Genomic DNA, 15824 nt, shown 5'->3' on the forward strand with positions numbered 1-15824 from the left:
CACATAGGGAATAGTGTTCCATGTGGGACTCATAGGGAATAGTGTTCCATGTTTGATTAATAGAAAATCGTGTTCCATGTTTTATTCATAGGAAATAGTGTTTCATGTTTGGCTCATAGGGAATAGTGTTCCATGTAGAAGTCATAGGGAATAGTGTTCCGTGTGTGACTCATAGGGAATAGTGTTCCATGTTTGACTCATAATGAATAGTGTTCCATGTGTTATCCATAGGGAAAAGTGTTCCATGTGGGACTCATAGGGAATAGTGTTCCACGTGTGACTCATAGGGAATAGTGTTCCATGTGTGACTCATAGGGAATAGTGTTCCAAAGGACTCATAGGCAATAGTGTTCCATGTGTGACTCATAGGGAATAGTGTTCCATGTAGGACTCATAGGGAATAGTGTTCCATGTGTGACTCATAGGGAATAGTGTTCCACGTAGGACTCATAGGGAATAGTGTTCCATGTGTGACTCATAGGGAATAGTGTTCCATGTAGGACTCATAGGCAATAGTGTTCCATGTGTGACTCATAGGGAATAGTGTTCCATGTGTGACTCATAGGCAATAGTGTTCCATGTGGAATCCAGAGGGAATAGTGTTCCATGTGGAACACATAGGGAATAGTGTTCCATGTGGGACTCATAGGGAATAGTGTTCCATGTTTGATTAATAGAAAATCGTGTTCCATGTTTTATTCATAGGAATAGTGTTTCATGTTTGGCTCATAGGCAATAGTGTTCCATGTGTGACTCATAGGGAATAGTGTTCCATGTGTGACTCATAGGCAATAGTGTTCCATGTGGAATCCATAGGGAATAGTGTTCAATGTGGAACACATAGGGAATAGTGTTCCATGTGGGACTCATAGGGAATAGTGATCCATGTTTGATTAATAGAAAATCGTGTTCCATGTTTTATTCATAGGAAATAGTGTTTCATGTTTGGCTCATAGGGAATAGTGTTCCATGTAGAAGTCATAGGGAATAGTGTTCCGTGTGTGACTCATAGGGAATAGTGTTCCATGTTTGACTCATAATGAATAGTGTTCCATGTGTTATCCATAGGGAAAAGTGTTCCATGTGGGACTCATAGGGAATAGTGTTCCACGTGTGACTCATAGGCAATAGTGTTCCATGTGTGACTCATAGGCAATAGTGTTCCATGTGTGACTCATAGGGAATAGTGTTCCATGTGTGACTCATAGGGAATAGTGTTCCATGTAGGACTCATAGGCAATAGTTTTCCATGTAGGACTCATAGGGAATAGTGTTCCGTGTGTGACTCATAGGGAATAGTGTTCCACGTGTGACTCATAGGGAATAGTGTAACATGTGTGACTCATAGGGAATAGTGTTCCGAAGGACTCATAGGCAATAGTGTTCCATGTGTGACTCATAGGGAATAGTGTTCCATGTAGGACTCATAGGGAATAGTGTTCCATGTGTGACTCATAGGAAATAGTGTTCCTTGTTTGACTCATAGGGAATAGTTTTCCATGTGTGACTCATAGGGAATAGTGTTCCATGTGTGACTCATAGGCAATAGTGTTCCATGTGTGACTCATAGGGAATAGTGTAACATGTGTGACTCATAGGGAATAGTGTTCCGAAGGACTCATAGGCAATAGTGTTCCATGTGTGACTCATAGGGAATAGTGTTCCATGTAGGACTCATAGGGAATAGTGTTCCATGTGTGACTCATAGGAAATAGTGTTCCTTGTTTGACTCATAGGGAATAGTTTTCCATGTGTGACTCATAGGGAATAGTTTTCCCATGTGTGACTCATAGGGAATAGTGTAACATGTGTGACTCATAGGCAATAGTGTTCCATGTTTGACTCATAATGAATAGTGTTCCATGTGTTATCCATAGGGAAAAGTGTTCCATGTGGGACTCATAGGAAATAGTGTTCCATGTTTGACTCATAGGAAATCGTGTTCCATGTTTGACTCATAGGAAATAGTGTTCCATGTGTGACTCATAGGGAATAGTGTTCCATGTTTGACTCATAGGAAATAGTGTTCCATGTTTGACTCATAGGCAATAGTGTTCCATGTGGAATCCATAGGGAATAGTGTTCCATGTGGAACACATAGGGAATAGTGTTCCATGGTGGGACTCATAGGGAATAGTGTTCCATGTTTGATTAATAGAAAATCGTGTTCCATGTTTTATTCATAGGAAATAGTGTTTCATGTTTGGCTCATAGGGAATAGTGTTCCATGTAGAAGTCATAGGGAATAGTGTTCCGTGTGGGACTCATAGGGAATAGTGTTCCATGTTTGACGCATAATGAATAGTGTTCCATGTGTTATCCATAGGGAAAAGTGTTCCATGTAGGACTCATAGGGAATAGTGTTCCACGTGTGACTCATAGGCAATAGTGTTCCATGTGTGACTCATAGGCAATAGTGTTCCATGTGTGACTCATAGGGAATAGTGTTCCATGTGTGACTCATAGGGAATAGTGTTCCATGTAGGACTCATAGGCAATAGTTTTCCATGTAGGACTCATAGGGAATAGTGGTTCCGTGTGTGACTCATAGGGAATAGTGTTCCACGGTGTGACTCATAGGGAATAGTGTAACATGTGTGACTCATAGGGAATAGTGTTCCAAAGGACTCATAGGCAATAGTGTTCCATGTGTGACTCATAGGGAATAGTGGTTCCATGTAGGACTCATAGGGAATAGTGTTCCATGTGTGACTCATAGGGGAATAGTGTTCCACGTAGGACTCATAGGGAATAGTGTTCCATGTGGACTCATAGGGAATAGTGTTCCATGTGTGACTCATAGGCAATAGTGTTCCATGTGTGACTCATAGGGAATAGTGTTCCATGTGTGACTCATAGGACAATAGTGTTCCATGTTGGAATCCAGAGGAATAGTGTTCCATGTGGAACACATAGGGAATAGTGTTCCATGTGGGACTCATAGGGAATAGTGTCCATGTTTTGATTAATATAAAATCGTGTTCCATGTTTATTCATAGGAAATAGTGTTTCATGTTTGGCTCTAGGGAATTAGTGGTTCAATGTAGGAAGTCATAGGGAATAGTGTCCAGTGTGTGACTCATAGGAATAGTGTTCCATGTTGACTCATATGAATAGTGTTCCATGTGTTAATCCATAGGGAAAAGTGTTCCATGTGGGACTCATAGGAATAGTGTTCCATGTGTGACTCATAGGCAATAGTGTTCCATGTGTGACTCATAGGCAATAGTGTTCCATGTGTGACTCATAGGGAATAGTGTTCCATGTGTGACTCATAGGGAATAGTGTTCCATGTAGGACTCATAGGGAATAGTGTTCCATGTAGGACTCATAGGGAATAGTGTTCCATGTGTGACTCATAGGGAATAGTGTTCCATGTGTGACTCATAGGGAATAGTGTTCCATGTGTGACTCATAGGGAATAGTGTTCCGTGGACTCATAGGGAATAGTGTTCCATGTGTGACTCATAGGGAATAGTGTTCCATGTAGGACTCATAGGGAATAGTGTTCCATGTGTGACTCATAGGAATAGTGTTCCATGTTTGACTCATAGGGAATAGTGTTCCATGTGTGACTCATAGGGAATAGTGTTCCATGTGGACTCATAGGGAATAGTGTTCCATGTTTGACTCATAGGGAATAGTGTTCCATGTGTGACTCATAGGGAATAGTGTTCCATGTGGACTCATAGGAATAGTGTTCCATGTTTGACTCATAGGGAATAGTGTTCCATGTTTGACTCATAGGAATAGTGTTCCATGTGTGACTCATAGGGAATAGTGTTCCATGTTGACTCATAGGAATAGTGTTCCATGTTTGACTCATAGGAATAGTGTTCCATGTTTGACTCATAGGGAATAGTGTTCCATGTAGGACTCATAGGCAATAGTGTTCCATGTGTGACTCATAGGGAATAGTGTTCCATGTGTGACTCATAGGGAATAGTGTTCCATGTGGAATCATAGGGAATAGTGTTCCATGTGGGACTCATAGGGAATAGTGTTCCATGTTTGACTCATAGGAATAGTGTTCCATGTTTGACTCATAGGAATAGTGTTCCATGTGTGACTCATAGGGAATAGTGTTCCATGTTTGACTCATAGGGAATAGTGTTCCATGTAGACTCATAGGGAATAGTGTTCCATGTGTGTTTGACTCATAATGAATAGTGTTCCATGTGTTATCCATAGGGAATATTGTTCCGTGTGGGGACTCATAGGGAATAGTGTTCCACGTGGTTGACTCATATGGAATAGTGTACATGTGTGACTCATGGAATAGTGTTCCAAAGGAACTCATAGGCAATAGTGTTTCCATGTGTAGACTCATAAGGAAAATAGTGTTCCATTGTAGGACCTCATAAGGAATAGTGTTCCATGTGTGACTTCATAAGGAATAGTGTTCCACGTAGGACTCATAGGGAATAGTGTTTCCATGTGTGACTCATAGGGAATAGTGTCCGTGTAGTGACCTCATAGGCAATAGTGTTCCATGTGTGACTCATAGGGAATAGTGTTCCATGTGTGGAACTCATAAGGCAATAAGTGTCCATGTGGAATCCAGATGGAATAGTGTTCCATGTGGAACCACATAGGGAATAGTGTTCCATGTGGGACTCATAGGGAATAGTGTTCCATGTTTGATTAATAGAAAATCGTGTTCCATGTTTTATTCATAGGAAATAGTGTTTCATGTTTGGCTCATAGGCAATAGTGTTCCATGTGTGACTCATAGGGAATAGTGTTCTGTTGTGACTCATAGGCAATAGTGTTCCATGTGGGACTCATAGGGAATAGTGTTCCATGTTTGATTAATAGAAAATCGTGTTCCAGTTTTATTCATAGGAAATAGTGTTCCATGTGTGACTCATAGGGATAGTGTTCCATGTTTGACTCATAGGAAATAGTGTTCCATGTTTGACTCATAGGAAATTGTGTTCCATGTTTGACTCATAGGGAATAGTGTTCACATGTGTGACTCATAGGGAATAGTGTTCCATGTTGACTCATAGGAAATAGTGTTTCAATGTGTGACTCATAGGAAATAGTGTCCATGTTTGACTCATAGGGAATAGTTTTCCATGTGGAACTCATAGGGAATAGTGTTCCATGTTTGACTCATAGGAAATAGTGTTCCATGTGTGACTCATAGGAAATAGTGTTCCTTGTTTGACTCATAGGGAATAGTTTTCCATGTGTGACTCATAGGGAATAGTGTTCCATGTGTGACTCATAGGCAATAGTGTTCCATGTGGAATCCATAGGGAATAGTGTTCCATGTAGAACACATAGGGAAAAGTGTTCCATGTGGGACTCATAGGAAATAGTGTTCCATGTTTGACTCATAGGAAATCGTGTTCCATGTTTGACTCATAGGAAATAGTGTTCCATGTGTGACTCATAGGGAATAGTGTTCCATGTTTGACTCATAGGAAATAGTGTTCCATGTTTGACTCATAGGAAATGGTGTTCCATGTTTGACTCATAGGGAATAGTGTTCCATGTGTGACTCATAGGAATAGTGTTCCATGTTTGACTCATAGGAAATAGTGTTCAATGTGTGACTCATAGGAAATAGTGTTCCATGTTTGACTCATAGGGAATAGTTTTCCATGTGGAACTCATAGGGAATAGTGTTCCATGTTTGACTCATAGGAAATAGTGTTCATGTGTGACTCATAGGAAATAGTGTTCCTTGTTTGACTCATAGGGAATAGTTTTCCATGTGTGACTCATAGGGAATAGTGTTCCATGTGTGACTCATAGGCAATAGTGTTCCATGTGGAAATCCATAGGGAATAGTGTTCCATGTGTGACTCATAGGGAATAGTGTTCCATGTAGGACTCATAGGGAATAGTGTTCCATGTGTGACTCATAGGGAATAGTGTTCCACGTAGGACTCATAGGGACTAGTGTTCCATGTGTGACTCATAGGGAATAGTGTTCCATGTAGGACTCATAGGCAATAGTGTTCCATGTGTGACTCATAGGGAATAGTGTTCCATGTGTGACTCATAGGCAATAGTGTTCCATGTGGAATCCAGAGGGAATAGTGTTCCATGTGGAACAACATAGGGAATAGTGTTCCATGTGGGACTCATAGGCAATAGTGTTCCATGTGTGACTCATAGGGAATAGTGTTCCATGTGTGACTCATAGGCAATAGTGTTCCATGTGGAATCCAGAGGGAATAGTGTTCCATGTGGAACACATAGGGAATAGTGTTCCATGTGGGACTCATAGGCAATAGTGTTCCATGTAGGACTCATAGGCAATAGTGTTCCATGTAGGACTCATAGGCAATAGTGTTCCATGTAGGACTCATAGGCAATAGTGTTCCATGTGTGACTCATAGGGAATAGTGTTCCATGTGTGACTCATAGGCAATAGTGTTCCATGTGGAATCCAGAGGGAATAGTGTTCCATGTGGAACACATAGGGAATAGTGTTCCATGTGGGACTCATAGGCAATAGTGTTCCATGTAGGACTCATAGGCAATAGTGTTCCATGTGTGACTCATAGGGAATAGTGTTCCATGTAGGACTCATAGGCAATAGTGTTCCATGTGTGACTCATAGGGAATAGTGTTCCATGTGGAATCCAGAGGGAATAGTGTTCCATGTGGAACACATAGGGAATAGTGTTCCATGTGGGACTCATAGGCAATAGTGTTCCATGTGTGACTCATAGGGAATAGTGTTCCATGTGTGACTCATAGGCAATAGTGTTCCATGTGGAATCCAGAGGGAATAGTGTTCCATGTGGAACACATAGGGAATAGTGTTCCATGTGGGACTCATAGGCAATAGTGTTCCATGTAGGACTCATAGGCAATAGTGTTCCATGTGTGACTCATAGGGAATAGTGTTCCATGTAGGACTCATAGGCAATAGTGTTCCATGTGTGACTCATAGGGAATAGTGTTCCATGTGTGACTCATAGGCAATAGTGTTCCATGTGGAATCCAGAGGGAATAGTGTTCCATGTGGAACACATAGGGAATAGTGTTCCATGTGGGACTCATAGGGAATAGTGTTCCATGTTTGATTAATAGAAAATCGTGTTCCATGTTTTATTCATAGGAAATAGTGTTTCATGTTTGGCTCATAGGCAATAGTGTTCCATGTGTGACTCATAGGGAATAGTGTTCCATGTGTGACTCATAGGCAATAGTGTTCCATGTGGAATCCATAGGGAATAGTGTTCAATGTGGAACACATAGGGAATAGTGTTTCCATGTGGGACTCATAGGGAATAGTGATCCATGTTTGATTAATAGAAAATCGTGTTCCATGTTTTATTCATAGGAAATAGTGTTTCATGTTTGGCTCATAGGGAATAGTGTTCCATGTAGAAGTCATAGGGAATAGTGTTCCGTGTGTGACTCATAGGGAATAGTGTTCCATGTTTGACTCATAATGAATAGTGTTCCATGTGTTATCCATAGGGAAAAGTGTTCCATGTGGGACTCATAGGGAATAGTGTTCCACGTGTGACTCATAGGCAATAGTGTTCCATGTGTGACTCATAGGCAATAGTGTTCCATGTGTGACTCATAGGGAATAGTGTTCCATGTGTGACTCATAGGGAATAGTGTTCCATGTAGGACTCATAGGCAATAGTTTTCCATGTAGGACTCATAGGGAATAGTGTTCCGTGTGTGACTCATAGGGAATAGTGTTCCACGTGTGACTCATAGGGAATAGTGTAACATGTGTGACTCATAGGGAATAGTGTTCCGAAGGACTCATAGGCAATAGTGTTCCATGTGTGACTCATAGGGAATAGTGTTCCATGTAGGACTCATAGGGAATAGTGTTCCATGTGTGACTCATAGGAAATAGTGTTCCTTGTTTGACTCATAGGGAATAGTTTTCCATGTGTGACTCATAGGGAATAGTGTTCCATGTGTGACTCATAGGCAATAGTGTTCCATGTGTGACTCATAGGGAATAGTGTAACATGTGTGACTCATAGGGAATAGTGTTCCGAAGGACTCATAGGCAATAGTGTTCCATGTGTGACTCATAGGGAATAGTGTTCCATGTAGGACTCATAGGGAATAGTGTTCCATGTGTGACTCATAGGAAATAGTGTTCCTTGTTTGACTCATAGGGAATAGTTTTCCATGTGTGACTCATAGGGAATAGTTTTCCATGTGTGACTCATAGGGAATAGTGTAACATGTGTGACTCATAGGCAATAGTGTTCCATGTTTGACTCATAATGAATAGTGTTCCATGTGTTATCCATAGGGAAAAGTGTTCCATGTGGGACTCATAGGAAATAGTGTTCCATGTTTGACTCATAGGAAATCGTGTTCCATGTTTGACTCATAGGAAATAGTGTTCCATGTGTGACTCATAGGGAATAGTGTTCCATGTTTGACTCATAGGAAATAGTGTTCCATGTTTGACTCATAGGCAATAGTGTTCCATGTGGAATCCATAGGGAATAGTGTTCCATGTGGAACACATAGGGAATAGTGTTCCATGTGGGACTCATAGGGAATAGTGTTCCATGTTTGATTAATAGAAAATCGTGTTCCATGTTTTATTCATAGGAAATAGTGTTTCATGTTTGGCTCATAGGGAATAGTGTTCCATGTAGAAGTCATAGGGAATAGTGTTCCGTGTGGGACTCATAGGGAATAGTGTTCCATGTTTGACGCATAATGAATAGTGTTCCATGTGTTATCCATAGGGAAAAGTGTTCCATGTAGGACTCATAGGGAATAGTGTTCCACGTGTGACTCATAGGCAATAGTGTTCCATGTGTGACTCATAGGCAATAGTGTTCCATGTGTGACTCATAGGGAATAGTGTTCCATGTGTGACTCATAGGGAATAGTGTTCCATGTAGGACTCATAGGCAATAGTTTTCCATGTAGGACTCATAGGGAATAGTGTTCCGTGTGTGACTCATAGGGAATAGTGTTCCACGTGTGACTCATAGGGAATAGTGTAACATGTGTGACTCATAGGGAATAGTGTTCCAAAGGACTCATAGGCAATAGTGTTCCATGTGTGACTCATAGGGAATAATGTTCCATGTAGGACTCATAGGGAATAGTGTTCCATGTGTGACTCATAGGGAATAGTGTTCCACGTAGGACTCATAGGGAATAGGGTTCCATGTGTGACTCATAGGGAATAGTGTTCCATGTGTGACTCATAGGCAATAGTGTTCCATGTGTGACTCATAGGGAATAGTGTTCCATGTGTGACTCATAGACAATAGTGTTCCATGTGGAATCCAGAGGAATAGTGTTCCATGTGGAACACATAGGGAATAGTGTTCCATGTGGGACTCATAGGGAATAGTGTTCCATGTTTGATTAATAGAAAATCGTGTTCCATGTTTTATTCATAGGAAATAGTGTTTCATGTTTGGCTCATAGGCAATAGTGTTCCATGTGTGACTCATAGGGAATAGTGTTCCATGTGTGACTCATAGGCAATAGTGTTCCATGTGGAACACATAGGGAATAGTGTTCCATGTGGGACTCATGGGGAATAGTGTTCCATGTTTGATTAATAGAAAATCGTGTTCCATGTTTTATTCATAGGAAATAGTGTTTCATGTTTGGCTCATAGGGAATAGTGTTCCATGTGGAATCTATAGGGAATAGTGTTCCATGTGTGACTCATAGGGAATAGTGTTCCACATAGGACTCATAGGGAATAGTGTTCCATGTGTGACTCATAGGGAGTAGTATTCCATGTGTGACTCATAGGCAATAGTGTTCCATGTGGAATCCATAGGGAATAGTGTTCCATGTGTGACTCATAGGGAATAGTGTTCCACGTAGGACTCATAGGGAATAGTGTTCCATGTGTGACTCATAGGGAATAGTGTTCCATGTAGGACTCATAGGCAATAGTGTTCCATGTGTGACTCATAGGGAATAGTGTTCCATGTGTGACTCATAGGCAATAGTGTTCCATATGGAATCCAGAGGGAATAGTGTTCCATGTGGAACACATAGGGAATAGTGTTCCATGTGGGACTCATAGGGAATAGTGTTCTATGTTTGATTAATAGAAAATCGTGTTCCATGTTTTATTCATAGGAAATAGTGTTTCATGTTTGGCTCATAGGCAATAGTGTTCCATGTGTGACTCATAGGGAATAGTGTTCCATGTGTGACTCATAGGCAATAGTGTTCCATGTGGAATCCATAGGGAATAGTGTTCAATGTGGAACACATGGGGAATAGTGTTCCATGTGGGACTCATAGGGAATAGTGATCCATGTTTGATTAATAGAAAATCGTGTTCCATGTTTTATTCATAGGAAATAGTGTTTCATGTTTGGCTCATAGGGAATAGTGTTCCATGTAGAAGTCATAGGGAATAGTGTTCCGTGTGTGACTCATAGGGAATAGTGTTCCATGTTTGACTCATAATGAATAGTGTTCCATGTGTATCCATAGGGAAAAGTGTTCCATGTGGGACTCATAGGGAATAGTGTTCCACGTGTGACTCATAGGCAATAGTGTTCCATGTGTGACTCATAGGCAATAGTGTTCCATGTGTGACTCATAGGGAATAGTGTTCCATGTGTGACTCATAGGGAATAGTGTTCCATGTAGGACTCATAGGCAATAGTTTTCCATGTAGGACTCATAGGGAATAGTGTTCCGTGTGTGACTCATAGGGAATAGTGTTCCACGTGTGACTCATAGGGAATAGTGTAACATGTGTGACTCATAGGGAATAGTGTTCCAAAGGACTCATAGGCAATAGTGTTCCATGTGTGACTCATAGGGAATAGTGTTCCATGTAGGACTCATAGGGAATAGTGTTCCATGTGTGACTCATAGGGAATAGTGTTCCACGTAGGACTCATAGGGAATAGTGTTCCATGTGTGACTCATAGGGAATAGTGTTCCATGTGTGACTCATAGGCAATAGTGTTCCATGTGTGACTCATAGGGAATAGTGTTCCATGTGTGACTCATAGGCAATAGTGTTCCATGTGGAATCCAGAGGGAATAGTGTTCCATGTGGAACACATAGGGAATAGTGTTCCATGTGGGACTCATAGGGAATAGTGTTCCATGTTTGATTAATAGAAAATCGTGTTCCATGTTTTATTCATAGGAAATAGTGTTTCATGTTTGGCTCATAGGCAATAGTGTTCCATGTGTGACTCATAGGGAATAGTGTTCCATGTGTGACTCATAGGCAATAGTGTTCCATGTGGAATCCATAGGGAATAGTGTTCCATGTGGAACACATAGGGAATAGTGTTCCATGTGGGACTCATAGGGAATAGTGTTCCATGTTTGATTAATAGAAAATCGTGTTCCATGTTTTATTCATAGGAAATAGTGTTTCATGTTTGGCTCATAGGGAATAGTGTTCCATGTAGAAGTCATAGGGAATAGTGTTCCGTGTGTGACTCATAGGGAATAGTGTTCCATGTTTGACTCATAATGAATAGTGTTCCATGTGTTATCCATAGGGAAAAGTGTTCCATGTGGGACTCATAGGGAATAGTGTTCCACGTGTGACTCATAGGGAATAGTGTTCCATGTGTGACTCATAGGGAATAGTGTTCCAAAGGACTCATAGGCAATAGTGTTCCATGTGTGACTCATAGGGAATAGTGTTCCATGTAGGACTCATAGGGAATAGTGTTCCATGTGTGACTCATAGGGAATAGTGTTCCACGTAGGACTCATAGGGAATAGTGTTCCATGTGTGACTCATAGGGAATAGTGTTCCATGTAGGACTCATAGGCAATAGTGTTCCATGTGTGACTCATAGGGAATAGTGTTCCATGTGTGACTCATAGGCAATAGTGTTCCATGTGGAATCCAGAGGGAATAGTGTTCCATGTGGAACACATAGGGAATAGTGTTCCATGTGGGACTCATAGGGAATAGTGTTCCATGTTTGATTAATAGAAAATCGTGTTCCATGTTTTATTCATAGGAAATAGTGTTTCATGTTTGGCTCATAGGCAATAGTGTTCCATGTGTGACTCATAGGGAATAGTGTTCCATGTGTGACTCATAGGCAATAGTGTTCCATGTGGAATCCATAGGGAATAGTGTTCAATGTGGAACACATAGGGAATAGTGTTCCATGTGGGACTCATAGGGAATAGTGATCCATGTTTGATTAATAGAAAATCGTGTTCCATGTTTTATTCATAGGAAATAGTGTTTCATGTTTGGCTCATAGGGAATAGTGTTCCATGTAGAAGTCATAGGGAATAGTGTTCCGTGTGTGACTCATAGGGAATAGTGTTCCATGTTTGACTCATAATGAATAGTGTTCCATGTGTTATCCATAGGGAAAAGTGTTCCATGTGGGACTCATAGGGAATAGTGTTCCACGTGTGACTCATAGGCAATAGTGTTCCATGTGTGACTCATAGGCAATAGTGTTCCATGTGTGACTCATAGGGAATAGTGTAACATGTGTGACTCATAGGGAATAGTGTTCCGAAGGACTCATAGGCAATAGTGTTCCATGTGTGACTCATAGGGAATAGTGTTCCATGTAGGACTCATAGGGAATAGTGTTCCATGTGTGACTCATAGGAAATAGTGTTCCTTGTTTGACTCATAGGGAATAGTTTTCCATGTGTGACTCATAGGGAATAGTTTTCCATGTGTGACTCATAGGGAATAGTGTAACATGTGTGACTCATAGGCAATAGTGTTCCATGTTTGACTCATAATGAATAGTGTTCCATGTGTTATCCATAGGGAAAAGTGTTCCATGTGGGACTCATAGGAAATAGTGTTCCATGTTTGACTCATAGGAAATCGTGTTCCATGTTTGACTCATAGGAAATAGTGTTCCATGTGTGACTCATAGGGAATAGTGTTCCATGTTTGACTCATAGGAAATAGTGTTCCATGTTTGACTCATAGGCAATAGTGTTCCATGTGGAATCCATAGGGAATAGTGTTCCATGTGGAACACATAGGGAATAGTGTTCCATGTGGGACTCATAGGGAATAGTGTTCCATGTTTGATTAATAGAAAATCGTGTTCCATGTTTTATTCATAGGAAATAGTGTTTCATGTTTGGCTCATAGGGAATAGTGTTCCATGTAGAAGTCATAGGGAATAGTGTTCCGTGTGGGACTCATAGGGAATAGTGTTCCATGTTTGACGCATAATGAATAGTGTTCCATGTGTTATCCATAGGGAAAAGTGTTCCATGTAGGACTCATAGGGAATAGTGTTCCACGTGTGACTCATAGGCAATAGTGTTCCATGTGTGACTCATAGGCAATAGTGTTCCATGTGTGACTCATAGGGAATAGTGTTCCATGTGTGACTCATAGGGAATAGTGTTCCATGTAGGACTCATAGGCAATAGTTTTCCATGTAGGACTCATAGGGAATAGTGTTCCGTGTGTGACTCATAGGGAATAGTGTTCCACGTGTGACTCATAGGGAATAGTGTAACATGTGTGACTCATAGGGAATAGTGTTCCAAAGGACTCATAGGCAATAGTGTTCCATGTGTGACTCATAGGGAATAATGTTCCATGTAGGACTCATAGGGAATAGTGTTCCATGTGTGACTCATAGGGAATAGTGTTCCACGTAGGACTCATAGGGAATAGGGTTCCATGTGTGACTCATAGGGAATAGTGTTCCATGTGTGACTCATAGGCAATAGTGTTCCATGTGTGACTCATAGGGAATAGTGTTCCATGTGTGACTCATAGACAATAGTGTTCCATGTGGAATCCAGAGGGAATAGTGTTCCATGTGGAACACATAGGGAATAGTGTTCCATGTGGGACTCATAGGGAATAGTGTTCCATGTTTGATTAATAGAAAATCGTGTTCCATGTTTTATTCATAGGAAATAGTGTTTCATGTTTGGCTCATAGGCAATAGTGTTCCATGTGTGACTCATAGGGAATAGTGTTCCATGTGTGACTCATAGGCAATAGTGTTCCATGTGGAACACATAGGGAATAGTGTTCCATGTGGGACTCATGGGGAATAGTGTTCCATGTTTGATTAATAGAAATCGTGTTCCATGTTTTATTCATAGGAAATAGTGTTTCATGTTTGGCTCATAGGGAATAGTGTTCCATGTGGAATCTATAGGGAATAGTGTTCCATGTGTGACTCATAGGGAATAGTGTTCCACATAGGACTCATAGGGAATAGTGTTCCATGTGTGACTCATAGGGAGTAGTATTCCATGTGTGACTCATAGGCAATAGTGTTCCATGTGGAATCCATAGGGAATAGTGTTCCATGTGTGACTCATAGGGAATAGTGTTCCACGTAGGACTCATAGGGAATAGTGTTCCATGTGTGACTCATAGGGAATAGTGTTCCATGTAGGACTCATAGGCAATAGTGTTCCATGTGTGACTCATAGGGAATAGTGTTCCATGTGTGACTCATAGGCAATAGTGTTCCATATGGAATCCAGAGGGAATAGTGTTCCATGTGGAACACATAGGGAATAGTGTTCCATGTGGGACTCATAGGGAATAGTGTTCTATGTTTGATTAATAGAAAATCGTGTTCCATGTTTTATTCATAGGAAATAGTGTTTCATGTTTGGCTCATAGGCAATAGTGTTCCATGTGTGACTCATAGGGAATAGTGTTCCATGTGTGACTCATAGGCAATAGTGTTCCATGTGGAATCCATAGGGAATAGTGTTCAATGTGGAACACATGGGGAATAGTGTTCCATGTGGGACTCATAGGGAATAGTGATCCATGTTTGATTAATAGAAAATCGTGTTCCATGTTTTATTCATAGGAAATAGTGTTTCATGTTTGGCTCATAGGGAATAGTGTTCCATGTAGAAGTCATAGGGAATAGTGTTCCGTGTGTGACTCATAGGGAATAGTGTTCCATGTTTGACTCATAATGAATAGTGTTCCATGTGTTATCCATAGGGAAAAGTGTTCCATGTGGGACTCATAGGGAATAGTGTTCCACGTGTGACTCATAGGCAATAGTGTTCCATGTGTGACTCATAGGCAATAGTGTTCCATGTGTGACTCATAGGGAATAGTGTTCCATGTGTGACTCATAGGGAATAGTGTTCCATGTAGGACTCATAGGCAATAGTTTTCCATGTAGGACTCATAGGGAATAGTGTTCCGTGTGTGACTCATAGGGAATAGTGTTCCACGTGTGACTCATAGGGAATAGTGTAACATGTGTGACTCATAGGGAATAGTGTTCCAAAGGACTCATAGGCAATAGTGTTCCATGTGTGACTCATAGGGAATAGTGTTCCATGTAGGACTCATAGGGAATAGTGTTCCATGTGTGACTCATAGGGAATAGTGTTCCACGTAGGACTCATAGGGAATAGTGTTCCATGTGTGACTCATAGGGAATAGTGTTCCATGTGTGACTCATAGGCAATAGTGTTCCATGTGTGACTCATAGGGAATAGTGTTCCATGTGTGACTCATAGGCAATAGTGTTCCATGTGGAATCCAGAGGGAATAGTGTTCCATGTGGAACACATAGGGAATAGTGTTCCATGTGGGACTCATAGGGAATAGTGTTCCATGTTTGATTAATAGAAAATCGTGTTCCATGTTTTATTCATAGGAAATAGTGTTTCATGTTTGGCTCATAGGCAATAGTGTTCCATGTGTGACTCATAGGGAATAGTGTTCCATGTGTGACTCATAGGCAATAGTGTTCCATGTGGAATCCATAGGGAATAGTGTTCCATGTGGAACACATAGGGAATAGTGTTCCATGTGGGACTCATAGGGAATAGTGTTCCATGTTTGATTAATAGAAAATCGTGTTCCATGTTTTATTCATAGGAAATAGTGTTTCATGTTTGGC

The sequence above is a fragment of the Oncorhynchus kisutch genome, linkage group LG18 (genome assembly GCF_002021735.2).
Source record: "Oncorhynchus kisutch isolate 150728-3 linkage group LG18, Okis_V2, whole genome shotgun sequence".
Taxonomy (NCBI): Eukaryota; Metazoa; Chordata; class Actinopteri; order Salmoniformes; family Salmonidae; genus Oncorhynchus; species Oncorhynchus kisutch.